The following is a 12,116-nucleotide window of genomic DNA, read 5'->3' as shown; positions in this document are numbered from 1 at the left end:
TGGGACCTTCAGTTAGACAAGTGTATGGATGACAAATCCTACTAGAACCAAGATAAAACAAAAATTACGGAACTGCCTCTATCATACTTTAACTCAAAGATAAATAACTTCTTTTTTTGAGAAAGATAAATTACTCCTAAACTAATTAACCAATTACCATGAAATTATAAACAATACTAAACTATGACTACACAAATTAGAAAACAGCGTTGGGCTTGGACCCTGCAAACAACTCGTAAAATGACTAAACACTATTATTGTCTAGAATACAAAAAAATAAATAAAAATTCAGATAGTTCCATGTCTGACCACCTAGATCTTGCATTAATAGGGATGAAACACCCTATCCAAGGAGAGTCACCTTCATTTCAAAAACAGCACTGAATATCACAACAATTGATCAGATTATCATCCAATAGTAACAGGTTTTTGTAGAGAACACTGATGTGGGCCCCACAGCTACGGTCCCACTGTGTTTGTAGGGTAGAAGGTGTTATAGTCTTCCTAGGGTTAGCCGTTGGTCATTTAGTTGTTTCAGTTGCTATTTATTTCAGTTTTATTTTGCTCTATTATGTTATGTAAAGACTAAGGGCAGATCTGTCCTTTCCATGTAATGAGCATAACCTATAAATATTAATTAAAGTGGCGGCGGCAGAACATTAAGCTTCTGCTCCTCCTTTCAACTCTTGTGTTCTACTGCTTCTCCTCCCTCTTCCTCCTCTTTTCTCTTTACCTTTCTTCTTATTTTCGAACCTGAAATCCATTAGAGTTCAAGACTGATAACAGTCCTGAACTTCTACTTGGTATCAGAGCTAGGGTTTCTCATGTGAGTCTAGTCCAGCTGACCACATGAGAACCATCTAAGGCTGGAAGCTGAGAAAATAGAGTTCGTTGACTGGTTCTTGGAGATCTCCAGAGGGTTTAGCAGCTGTTTGAAGAATTGCCACAGTTGTAGCGTGTTGGTGATCAGGAAGAATTAGAGAAGGCTAGGGTTCGGGTAACCTTGGAAGGCAGCGAACATCATCCTATTGTAAGTTTTTTATTTTCTGAGAGAAGTAAAATCAGAGAAGATAGGTTGGACCTATCTAGCAAGGGCGGCCGAACCACTCTAGGGTTTTATCTTTCTATTCTCTAGGGTTTTGTCTTAACCCTGCGGCAAACCCTAATACTGGACTGAACCTTGTGATCTAATACTGCAGCAAACCCTAATAGTTCTCTCCTCAACATTGATCAGTTTTAGGGTTTCATATTAACCCTACTACAAGCCTTATCCGTACGGTACTGTCTGGAGTGTACGGCTGAGAATTTGCTTTTAGGACTGATTAAAACCCCAATTTGGCTTCAGCATATCAGATTGTTCTTCAAACTGTTTTTCAGTTTTCTTTTGGGGTTTTTGAACTCTTCTAAGGGGGTGGAAACAGTTCGGACTATTGCTGTTGTGTGTGGTTACTGGTTTCAGATTAGTTTTATACCTGTTTCATGCACATCTACTGTGAGTACAGATTGGTTCTATACTGATTTTGTGATTGTGGCTGATAGTCCAAGTGCTGTTTTGACTGTAGTAACCCTAATTTTGAGACTTCTGGTTCTTGACCGAAATGGAGTTTAAGAATCAGGCAGAAGGCAGTTTTGGGAACAGCAGTTATGGTGGTGGTTCTGAGACAGGTTTTCAGATTACAACCGTAAGATTTGATGGATCAAACTATTTGGAATGGGCCCAATCAGCCATGATGGCTATTGGGGGAAGGAACAAAGTAGGGTATCTCTTGGGAGATGTGACAGAACCTTCCAAGGGAGACCCTATGTATACCAAGTGGGTCCAAGAAAACTACTTGGTTATGACATGGCTGTGTAATTCTATGCAGCCTCATATCAGCCGAAATTACTTATGGGCAAACACAGACAAGGAGATATGGGATGTGATGAAAGAAACTTACTCCCAACCCCTTAATGTTGCCAGAGCATATGAATTGAAATGTGAGGTGAATACCCTTAAACAAGGAGAGAAACCGGTTTCGGTCTACTTCTCTACCTTGAAGTCCCTGTGGCATGAGATTGATCACTTAGAGACTCTTGAGTGGGAGAGTCCCAAAGATGCTCAGACCCATAGAAAGCACATCGAGACAAACAAAGTGTTTGAGTTTCTGGTAGGACTGAATTCAGAATATGATATTGTGAGGCAGCAAATTTTGACCAGAGATAGTGTGACCCTCTCTCAGGCATACTCCTTAGTGCACAGTGAAGAGACCAGGAGGAAAGTCATGATGCAACCTCAGCCGCTTACACCTGCCTTGGTAGTTGTCAAACCCAAAACAGGGGGTGATTCAGAGAGGGACAGAAAGAAGGAAGATAAAAGGGATGTGGTGTGAGCATTGTAAGAAACTTAAACACACAAAAGAAACATGTTGGAAGCTGCATCCACATTTGGTCCCTACAAAGTTGAGAAACAAAAAGGGTAATGCTCATGTGGCTGTGACTACTGATTCAGCATCCTCGTCTGGTACAAGAAGCACACCCTTAGAGACCTTAGCTACAGTTCGGGCTGCTCTAATACAGTTGGAAAAGGAAGTTAGCAGTTCAGCTCGTCATCATCAGCCATTGCCACATCGGCCTTTGCACATTCAGGTACTCGAGCCTCAACCTACCATGCCTCCGCTCTAGGTACTACTGAACCCTGTTGGGTAATAGATTCAGGTGCATCCGACCATATGACTAGCTTGCCCTCATTGTTTACTACTTATCACTTATCTTCTGGTAGGGATAAAGTATCTATTGTTGATGGCTCTCTTGTCCCTATTTCTGGCAAGGGTGACATCAAACTGGCGGATACTATCTCCTTGTCTTCTGTCTTGCATGTTCCTAAACTTGATACTAATCTTCTTTCCGTTAGTAGTATTACCAAACATATGAACTGCTCAGTAACTTTCTTCCCTGACCGATGTGTTTTTCAGGACCTGGAGACGAAGAAGGTGATTGGGACTGGCTGTGAGACGAATGAGATCTATCTGCTCGGGGAGAGTTCTCGTCGAGAAGAGTCAGTCGATAAGAAGTTACTTGTTTCTCAGGTTGTGAGTCCGGTTATGCTTTGGCATAACCGATTGGGTCATTTGTCTTTTCGGTCCTTAAAGAGTCTGTTTCCTACTTTGTTTGAGTCTGTTGACTCGTCTCAGTTGAAATGTGAAAGTTGTGAGTTTGTTAAACATTGTAGAAACTCTTATTCATTGAGTAATAAAAGGAGTAATAGTTCTTTTGATATTGTGCATATTGATGTTTGGGGGCCATATCACATTCCTTCTATGGGTGGGTACAGATATTTTTTGTTATTTGTTAATGACCACACCCGGTTTTCTTGGGTTTATCTTATGCGTTCACGAGATGAGGTTCCTGTCCTGACCCAAAACGTCCACCAAATGATCCTAACCCAGTTTGATGCCAGGATCAAAGTTCTTAGATCTGATAATGCAAATGAATACTTTGCTAAGCCATTGGCATCGTACCTTCTTAATCATGGGGTTATCCACCAGAGCACTTGCCCTCATACACCTCAGCAGAATGGGGTTGCAGAAAGGAAGAATAGGCACATCTTGGAGGTGGCTAGAAGTATTATGTTTACCTCCAATGTCCCTATTCGCTTCTGGGGTGATGCTATCCTTACGGCGGTATATCTTATTAATCGGGTTCCTTCCCGGCTTCTTGATATGAAACCTCCTTTTTCATTTCTATACCCCAATGAGGAGTTGTTTACTATTCCCCTCAAAACATTTGGTTGTACCTGTTTTGTTCAGCTTCTCGGTCCCCATCACTCCAAGTTCGAACCCAAGGCCTCCAAATGCATCTTTCTTGGTTATGCACAAACTCAAAAGAGTTATTGCTGCTATGATCCTGTCTCAGGAAAGAAGTTTGTATCCATGGATGTCACTTTCTTTGAGGAGACACCCTACTATTCTCGGGTCTCTCCTAGGGGGAGAGTAGTGAGCGTGGAGATTTGGGTCCTTTTCTTCAGGGGGAGTGCAGTGAGGGCAGGGTTAATACTTTTGGGACTGTTCCATTACCTATTCCATTGGGTGATGAGGGCTGCAGTAGCGAGGGTGGTCAGGGGGATCGGGAGTTGAGAGTCTATCACAGGCGATGCAGGCAGGTTGATCCCGGTGATCAGCAGTCCCGGCCAGCTCCAACCTCTTTTGCGGCTCCAAGTCCAGATATTACAGTCCCAGTGCCCACAAAGACTCCTTCCATTGTTGCTACCTCACCCCCTGCAGATGACCTTGACCTTCCCATTGCCATCCGTAAAGGAAAACGGCATTGCACCACATCTACAGCCCACTGCATCTCCCAGTTTTTGTCCTATGATCGCCTATCTCCCTCCTACAGGTCCTATCTCACTTCCGTTGCTAATGTCCCTATTCCAAGAACAGTGCAAGAAGCCCTATCAGTCCCGGAGTGGAGAGGTGCAATGCAAGTTGAAATGGATGCCCTGTTGAAAAATAATACCTGGGAGCTAGTTGACTTGCCCAAAGGAAAAAAACCAGTTGGATGCAGATGGGTATTTACTGTGAAGCACAATGCGGATGGTTCCATTGAGAGGTACAAAGCTCGGCTAGTTGCAAAAGGGTTCACTCAGACTTATGGTATAGATTACTTGGAGACATTTGCCCCGGTAGCCAAGATGACCACCATTCGGGTTCTATTATCTCTTGTAGCAAGCCACACTTGGCCTTTGTACCAAATGGATGTTAAAAATGCCTTCCTGAATGGGGACTTGCAGGAAGAGGTTTACATGCAGTTGCCTCCTGGATTCTATGATACAGAGGCAGGTAAGAAGGTCTGTCGGCTCAATAAGGCATTGTATGGTTTGAAGCAGTTACCTAGAGCTTGGTTCGACAGATTCAGACTAGCCCTTGGGAAGTTCGGTTATGTACAGGCCCAGTCAGATCATACACTGTTCATCAAGAGGGTGGAGTCCTCTCTGACACTACTTGCAGTATATGTTGATGATATTGTGGTGACAAGAAATGACAGCCATGAGATTGAGTCCCTCAAACAGCTCCTTCATCAAGAGTTTGAGGTGAAAGATCTGGGTACACTACGGTATTTTTTGGGTATTGAGGTTGCTAGATCTAAACAGGGGATCTTTGTCTCTCAGAGGAAATATGTTCTAGATCTGTTGGCGGAAACTGGAAAGCTGGGTGTCAAACCTGCGGATACACCCATTGAACAGAACCACAGGATTAATGCAAAGAGTGGGGAGCTGCTTGAAGACAAGGTTATGTTCCAGCGGTTAGTGGGAAAGCTCCTATATCTATGCCTCACTCGGCCAGATATCAGTTATGCAGTTAGTGTTGTCAATCAGTACATGCATTCTCCTAGAACCACGCACCTTCTAGCAGTAGAAAGAATACTAGCATACTTGAAGAGATGCTCGGGTAGAGGTATACTATTCAAGAACAATGGCCACATGAAGGTGGAGGTCTATATGGATGCCAATTGGGCCGGGAGTGTTGATGACAGAAGGTCTACCTCTGGATATTGTGCTCTTGTGGGAGGTAACCTAGTCTCTTGGAGGAGTAAGAAACAGAGTGTTGTCTCCCGATCTAGTGCTAAAGCTGAGTACAGGTCAGTGGCTAACGGAGTGGCTGAAATTCTTTGGCTGAGATCACTACTTGAGGAGTTGGGTATTGAGTATGAGAAGCCCCTGATGCTGTATTGTGATAATCAAGCGGCTATTAATATAGCACACAACCCGGTGCAGCATGATAGAACTAAACATATTGAAGTTGATCGACACTTTGTACGAGAGAGGGTCTCATCACAAGAAGTGTGTCTCCCGTATATCACCTCCAACATGCAGCTGGCAAATATCCTCACCAAAGTTGTACCACGGAAGAAGCTAGAGGCGGATCTATCCAAGTTGGGAATGATAAACATTTATTCCCAACTTGAGGGGGAGTGTAGAGAACACTGATGTGGGCCCCACAGCTACGGTCCCACTGTGTTCGTAGGGTAGAAGGTGTTATAGTCTTCCTAGGGTTAGCCGTTGGTCATTTAGTTGTTTCAGTTGCTATTTATTTCAGTCTTATTTTGCTCTATTATGTTATGTAAAGACTAAGGGCAGATCTGTCCTTTCCATGTAATGAGCATAACCTATAAATATTAATTAAAGTGGCGGCGGCAAAACATTAAGCTTCTGCTCCTCCTTTCAACTCTTATGTTCTACTGCTTCTCCTCCCTCTTCCTCCTCTCTTCTCTTTACCTTTCTTCTTATTTTCGAACCTGAAATCCATTAGAGTTCAAGACTGATAACAGTCCTGAACTTCTACTGTTTTCTTCTAAATGTCTTTTTTGATGCACTTGGTAGGTAAGGCATTGGTGAGCCACTTCTATTTCCATTTTCTTTTGGAAAACCAATAGTTGGTGTTAGGCTTTGGAATCTTACTTTTTGCCTGGAATCCTACTCTTTTTTTATTGTTAAAATCTTGTTGAATGCTTCTTTTTTTTTCCACACTTGGGGGGGGGGGGGGGGGGGGGGGGGAGTATAGCAAATGTCTGAAACTTTCATTCTTATCAATCCTTTCAAATGTCCTTTAAATCTAGATCCCAATTCCCAATGAGAAAACATTATTTTCATTGCATCCACAAGAATGTTGGAAGTCTTAGAGAAAGTATCAAGGTCGGTGTTACCTTAGCATGTAGCATAGATGCCAAATATTGAGGTGTTCTCAGGTGTCCAGCAAATCAACCTCCAAAAGTCATGGAATGGGGCACAGTAATAAATAATTTTTAAACTATTGTAAAAGATAAGATAACCAAAATATTGCATTAATTCCACAGGATACCTTTTCTACCAGTGCCCATGTTCTCTACTAACTTCAGCTCGGAGCATCATTGAGATGCTACAAGTGCTGCTAAGTAACAAGTTCTTGCACAGTTAGATCTTATAGTTTCAAGGCGCATTGGTAACACAGACAAAGGTTTCTTTTCTCCTTATAAGCAACTTTGCTGTAGAATAAATTTAATTTGGATCAGGAGAATTGACATGTGTTTATATCAAGTTACCCTGAGTCTTGGTAATCAGAGATGCTTATAAGAAAAATTCCTCCATAGTCCAATTTTATATGATTTTGGTGTCAGCAAATCTATAATATGCCTTCTTTTCTTCTCTATTGTTCCTGCCTACCAGATAACTGATCAGTCATATAGGGTGAAGAAGGAATCTGGACCAAGGCATGGGATATGAACTTCCATAGTTTACAAACTAGTTAACTGACAAGTACACAAAACAATGGCAAGGCATAATTTAACCCAGTGTCTTAGAATAAAAAAAGAATTGTATCAACATGTATGGTTGTATTGTAACCTGCAATGTGTATTCCTTTCGGTTGCTATCAGGATAATTGCTTCAGTTATGCCCCTTTTTCTCCTAAGAGGACAATCAAAGCAAACCTGAACTATTTCTACTCATTATTAGATTTTTCTTTTTTTTTATAAATTTAACTCAATGTCTTAGAATAAGAAAAGAATTGTATCAACATGTATGGTGTATTGTAACCTCCAATGTGCATGGACTTCTTATCTATCAAAAAAAAAGTGCATGGACTACATTTGGTTGTTATCAAGATAATTGCTTCAGCTGTGCCCCTCTTTTCTCCTAAGAGGACAATCAAAGCAAATCTGAACTATTTCTACTCATTATTAGATTTTTTTTGGCCCTTGAAGTGCAACAGTGCTTCCTAAAGTCTATGATGTTGCTTAATTGTTTCCAGTGAACATTATTTTTTTGGAAGGAGAGGCATCCTTGGTTATTTTCTTCAAAAGAATCTAATAGATTAGAAAAAGGAGCATTGTCAGACTAGATAGCTTTACTCCCGATGGACCAAATAATTAAAGGCTTATACTACTTTCAAGGTCATTTGAAGAATTGGCAACAATACCCACTTGTTTCTGTCAATAGTAGTAGAAGGTTTTAAGAATTTGTTCTATATTTTCTTCTATTCTTTTTCTCCTAGATATTCAAGAAAACCTGATCTCCACCCAAAAGACCTATAAGAACTATGACCTTTTCTCCAATAGGTATTTTTTAAGAAACATAGTTATATAAAATATATAATGATTTTTTTTTGAGTAATTAGGGGTGTCAATGGACTCCAGAAATCTGAGGCCCAATTTAAAATCCGCTGTCTGATTATTTCAGACTCATGCACATTTTATTTTAACAGGTTGGATTCGGATGGGACAAGTACAATTCAATTAATAATGGATTGAATTCAAATTTATATCAATCCAGTCCAACAAAAAATCCGAATCCAATAATATATGATTATTTCTACCAAAATTTTGAGTTACTAAAATACCCTAATCAGTTTTTGTTATCTTTCCTAATATACTGTAATTATGTTTGAATTATAAGGGTAAATATGTAAAAACAAATAATGACTTTTCAATTCCCCTTGTTACTGTCAATCTATCAGGTGTCAATCAACCGAGACATCCTTATTTACCAAAACAGAGACCATCCCTATCCACTGCTCAACCTCTGCACTTTACTGCCACTCGCTGTGAAATCTCAGCCCATACTTGCACTTCATCACACCCCTCCCAAATCCAGCCATGGTGGTAAGTACACTTGAGACTTGAGAGGGTCCAGGTGATATTGTGGATATTGATGGCCTGGTTGTGTGAAAGGTAAAGGCTGCTAAGGCTGTTAAAGATAGGGTGGGGTTAGTCAGGGTTGAGGTTGAGTCTACTCTTCTAGCTTAGATTTTAAAGTTTTTTATTTTGTGATTTTTGTGGGCAAGCCTTTTGTTCTTCTTGTTTTTGCTTTTGACATCAATGATCTATGGATCTCCTTGTATTTATGAACTAAGAAAACAGAGCCTACTCTTCTAGCTTGTTGATCTCTCATCTTTTTTTTCTCTTAAAGTTTAGGGCTCCAAGTCCTCAACATTGAAAAATCAGGGAAATTCTTACTCCGGTCTTTAAAAATAGTTCTAAACCTATGCTGCCACTGCTATCCCCCTCCTTGTTGTCTACTGATTGCAGTCTCAAGATACTTTGTTTCTTTTTTTTTTCTTTTTTCTGTCTTCAAGCGTAAAGCATTCCTGAGCTACTGCTATCCCCTTCTTTTTTTTGTCTTTAACTGATTGCAGTCTTAAGATACGTTATATTCTATTGCAGTCTCAAGATACCTTTCTCTCGAACTTGGACTAAATCTGGAATCTGATAAATCCAATCAGATTTGTATTTGAATGGACTTCTCCAACATCCGATTGGGTTTTGGATTGAATTTGGATGAAGCAATGCTTTAATCAAATTGAAGTTGGATTTAGCTACATCCAATCCAATTACAGGCCTATCAGTAATTGTTAAGTTTATTCGTTGATGAAAATTAGAAGTACATCATGTTAGAGAATATCGACCTATTCAAGGACCTCACCTAACAGCTTAAGCTTTTAGGTTGAATGGTTCTTTGAGATGGTATCAGAGCCACTTTGACCAAGTGGTCTAGTGTTCAATCCTCATTACCCCCATTATAATTAATTAAGTTTCAGCACAAGGTATAGGTGGGCCTGTGCTTGTTCCCACTTTAAGCCCAATGGGCTTTTGTGTGAGGGGGCGTGTTAGAGAATATCGACCTATTCAAGGACCTCACCTAACAGCTTAAGCTTTTAGGTTGAATGGTTCTTTGAGACATCAAAATTCCTTACATCCATTAAGATAGCTAGCCTTGGCTACCCATCTAAGATAAGGCTATACATAATGAATCCTTTTACATACCTCATTGCATTTCTCTCAGGTTTGCCCCTTGTTTGGCTAGCTCATCACCCATAGCTTATGTTGATCTAGGAGTTCATCCATAAGCTGCTCCCAAGTCCCAATGCCAGGTTTGTGATTTCCCTCATTATGTACTTATATCTACATGACTGCTTTAAACTTATTTTAGCCATCCTATGGTCAAATCTGAGCCCCCTTTAATAAGGATTTCCTTTTTCTTTTAAAGATACTTTTTTTTTTCAATCCTCCCTTCTTCCCTCCATGTACATGTTCTTCTCTTTATGCATGTATGCATGGATTACAAATATAATATGACAATAAACACACAATGTAAGGATGTATGTAGAAGCAGATATTCTTTTTATAGTGTTTTGATGGCCATTTTTTGTCAACTAGTATTTACTTATGTTAATCCTAGTTTTGCTTCAGAAAATTAAAGTACAGACACAAATTTTGACATTTTCTTTTTCAAAATTTATTGCTTTTCTTAGAGACATGCAACATATTCAGGAGGTGCATGACTCTGCTTTGACATATGCCAAAGGATGTCCATCAATCATACTTAATGATCATTTATGCTTCAACATATGCCCCTATCCATCTGCTATAAATGCCAATGGAAAACCTGAGATATTAATTAGACATAAATGAACTTAACAGAATTTTGCCACCTCTAGCCATCTCAGAGTGACTAAAGACATCAATAAGATCTAAACTTTTCTGTTAAGACGTGCCACTCACATAGAACATCATGCAAATGTATCAAGGAAAAGCATTGCTCTTTCTCCTATTTTATGGCAGATTATAAATTATGCCCCCACCCAACAAAAAAAAAAAAAAAAAACATTTATCATTGACCATTGAAAGGCTTTAAGATGAAATGAATTTGGATAATCTTAATATGAATTCGCAAAATATTTGAAAAAAGGAGTCAACCAAATGCTTGAGGATGTAGAAAAAAAGGTTCTAGTATCACTAGGTTCAAGAGGCTATTGCTTGGTGAAATGGTAAAATTTCATGAGAATGCAAGTTCAAGTCTGAGAGTGGCCACTTCGTGGAAAAAAAAAACAAACGTTAGGTCCATATCCAATTCCCAGGACCCCACAAGACCAACATTGGGTAATGGCCTCTTGATCACTAGGCTCAAGAGGCAGAATTGAATTCAACATTGATTTTGAAATATAGGCATTTTTCGATTTAAGAATCCGCATCATCAATTCAACTACTTCAAGGCATTGATTGAACCTCAAATTCCAATAAATCTAAGGTTTATAGGAATGATATTAATAAACAAATTGAGATCTTCAAATAAAGTTATCTTATCCATATGGAGGAGTTTGATAACAGCTTTGGACTAATTTTACCAATTCTCCTTTGATAACATTTGGAGGAATTGGACTGTGGTGGCAAGAAGCACCTCTACAAAGCAAAGGGTAGAATCAGTTTGGACACCTCCTTTTGGTGTAACCAAGGTTATTTCTCCAAGGATCAATTAAATCCATGAAATGTAGGGAGAATTTAGTAATACTCTAGTTATATCAGGTCAATAAGGTTGAATTAAACCAAATATCCAACTGAAGGATCAATCTTATCAGGTCAAAAGGCTCTGTTTGTTTCTCCATAAAATGGACATAAAATTTACAGACTGAAATACACCAGCTATTGTCAAATAACACGAAAGAGAATAGTAAATCAAGAAAAAAAATAGAGAAAACACCAATATTTAATGTGGTTCAACTCGTTAGTCTACATCCATGGGAAGGGAGGGAAAAATATTCACTGAGAACAAGAGATGCATGATTGAACTCTATAGATTCACAACAAAATATCCACTCTCACTCAACCCTAATCCCACACAACCAATGGATTAAATAAGAAAAAGACCCAATTATATAAGAATTTCACATAGGCCCATCTTCCTTCCATAAATACATACAAGTTTCCAAAATTTTTCAACATTACAATTTACAAATATATCCCTGTTACCTCTAACACCCTCCTTGAAAGAAAACCCAAATACAACCAAATACAATATATCTTTCTAACCCTCCCTCAAACTCGAGGTGGGGAAACCAACTTGAGTTTGCAAGTGAGGATGTTAAAGCAACCTTAATGAAAATCAATGTACCATTGAAGCAACAATGATGAAACTTGAGATGTTGAAGGAGCCTAGAGACCAAAGTTAGATTTTAGAAAACTGATGAGGTACCTTGGGTGGAATCTGGGTTTGAGAAGGACTGTTAGAGATATAGACCTGGACAGCACTTTGGCTCTATTAGGTACTCTTGAAAATGTTTTCTTGGACCCCACAAAGGAAGACACCAGAATCTGGACCCCTACTCCCTCAG

General features: G+C 39.6%; 1 protein-coding gene across 1 annotated transcript in view; it reads right to left on the bottom strand.

The window, feature by feature from the left end:
* The window catches only part of LOC104611600 (Hydrolase-like protein family), a 35,020-nt gene that overhangs the window by 2,951 nt on the left and 19,953 nt on the right, over positions 1-12,116 (bottom strand). The window lies entirely within an intron of this gene.

Source organism: Nelumbo nucifera, chromosome 1 (assembly GCF_055504915.1).
Source record: "Nelumbo nucifera cultivar China Antique chromosome 1, China Antique-T2T, whole genome shotgun sequence".
In the NCBI taxonomy this organism is placed as follows: domain Eukaryota; kingdom Viridiplantae; phylum Streptophyta; class Magnoliopsida; order Proteales; family Nelumbonaceae; genus Nelumbo; species Nelumbo nucifera.
This window is presented reverse-complemented; position numbering and strand designations above follow the sequence as displayed.